Raw genomic sequence first — 2500 nt, 5'->3', positions numbered from 1 at the left:
AAGATTCGTTGAATTGTTTAAATTGTTGAATTTTAGTCACTGTTTTGTTTGCATCTGTATATTCCCCATCTACGGGAGAAGTGGAGAAAGGAAGACAGATGGAGAATAGACAAAGTTATGCATCAGCAACAACCCAAAGAATAAATGCCAATACCCTGGAAGTGCAGGAAATAGAAATTGACACAAGAAAGTGGAATGAAGGAAGAAAATTCGTAAAAAAGTCGGGAGCCAGTCTAAAGCTGATTCCCCCAGAAAAACTGATGAACAACATAGCGAAGAGGATGGTAGTATACAGAATGTTGTCTACGTCCTTGAACAAGATAGAGTTTGCCCAACAGAAGAAATAGAGGAATATCTCGAAAAAGTTAAAAAATTGATCACATTCTATACACGTGGAAGAAAGTATGGCTCAGTGGAAGTAAGGCTTGGCAACGAAGAAGATGCCATAAACCATTCCACGGACCCGTTATGGACACCGAAATGGATACTACTTCCAACGTACTGTGGCAAACACGTTGCCAGAGTGAGAGTTGGAAGAGTGCCCCGTGAAATCGAGGAAGAATGGCTGGTGGCAGCCATAATGCACGATATGAAGGATGGGGCGGAGATCCTCAAGATAACGAGGACCCAAAAGGTCAATTGGTGGGGATATGGCGTCGAAGTGACCATGCAGTTGTCTTTGGAGGACTTGCATAGTGTAGCGGAGGAAATAGCACTCCCGGAAGACACAAGACTTCGAATAACAGTAGAAGGAAGACCACCAACATGCTTCCTATGCGGCAAAGAAGGGCACATGAAAGCAAGATGTTCCGAGAAGGAAAACGAAGAAGAGAAGAAAAGTGAAGAAAACAATACTGAAAATTAAAAGAAAAGTTTTTTAAAAGAATATTGGCATAGTATTCAAATACAAGGAGCATTTTCCTTGTTTCTGCCTGTCTCTGTCTCTCTTGTTTACTTTGTGGGTTCGAGGTCGTTGTGAATTAGTGGCTATGTGGTAAGTAGCTTGTTTACCAACCACATGGTTCTGAGTTTAGTCCCACTGCATGGCACCTTGGGCAAGTGTCTTCTACTATAGCCTCAGGCCGACAAAAGCCTTGTGAATGGATTTGGTAGACAGAAACTGAAAGAAGCCTGTCGTATATATATATATATATATATATATATATATATATATATATATATATATATATATATGCTTGTGTGTCTGTGTTTGTCCCCCAGCATTGCTTGACAGCCGATACTGGTTTGTTTACGTCCCTGTAACTTAGCGGTTTGGCAAAAGAAATCGATAGAATAAGTACTAGGCTTACAAAGAATAAGTCCTGGGGTCGATTTCTTCGACTAAAAGGCAGTGCTCCAGCATGGCCACAGTCAAATGACTGAAACAAGTAAAAGAATTAAGTGTTGTCCTTCCTGTCAAATATATATATATATATATATATATATATAAATTCATAAGAATGGTACAACAAGGTACCAATATTTGCTGGAGAATAGCAATAGATATAAAAACGACGCTAATGTATAGCTTCACTGCGTATATACTGGCAAAAATGCGTGTGTGCAACAAAACATGAAAAACTTGTCTTACCTTAGGAAGAACATCCGAAAATGAACAACCCAGATTAAGGATAATGCAATACCTAGGTTTCAGACTTTTCAAATACATTTCACAACGTAAATCTGATTAGTCTTCATCAGCTGCATTCACCTAGACAACATTTCAAATGTTGCCACATCAATGCCAAGTATACTCACCCGAACGCCAAGCCGTTAACGGAACTGAGAACAGTGAAGAAGTCAACAATGAAAAATATTTCAATACAAATGTATTAATACAAATGTATCAAAAAATAGCCCTATAAGGGTATATATATATAAATTCATAAGAATGGTACAACAAGGTACCGATATTTGCTGGAGAATAGCAATCGATATATAAACGACGCTAATGTATAGCTTCACTGCGTATATACTGGCAAAAATGCGTGTGTGCAACAAAACATGCCAGTATATACGCAGTGAAGCTATAGGGCAACGGACTCGCGGTCATAGAATCGCAGTTTCGATTCCCAGATTGGGCGTTGTGAGTGTTTATTGAGCGAAAACACCTAAAGCTCCACGAGGCTCCGGCAGGGGATGGTGGCGGACCCTGCTGCACTCTTTCACTACAACTTTCTCTCACTCTCACTCTTACTTCCTGTTTTTGTTGTAGCCTTGTCACTCTGTGTCACGCTGAATATCCCCGAGAACTACGTTAAGGGTACACGTGTCTGTGGAGTGCTCAACCACTTGCACGTTAATTTCACGAGCAGGCTGTTCCGTTGATCAGATCAACTGGAACCCTCGGCGTCGTAAGCGACGGAGTGCCAACAACAACATGCTTCCATCACGCACAAAACAAAGTCACCTGTTTAAACGCCACCAATTGAAAAGCTGTACAGACTTTTGTTCCAATTTAATTACATTGTATACAGAGGATGCATACTATTTTTAAACC

General features: G+C 40.3%; 1 long non-coding RNA gene across 1 annotated transcript in view; it reads right to left on the bottom strand.

Moving 5' to 3' along the window:
* Window positions 1-2500, bottom strand: part of LOC149131626 (uncharacterized) — a 4648-nt gene that overhangs the window by 1573 nt on the left and 575 nt on the right. The window lies entirely within an intron of this gene.

Source organism: Octopus bimaculoides, chromosome 20, assembly GCF_046866305.1.
Source record: "Octopus bimaculoides isolate indiv1 chromosome 20, ASM4686630v1, whole genome shotgun sequence".
Taxonomy (NCBI): Eukaryota; Metazoa; Mollusca; class Cephalopoda; order Octopoda; family Octopodidae; genus Octopus; species Octopus bimaculoides.
Note: the sequence above shows the minus strand (reverse complement) of the source record. Positions and strands in the feature narration are given on the sequence as shown.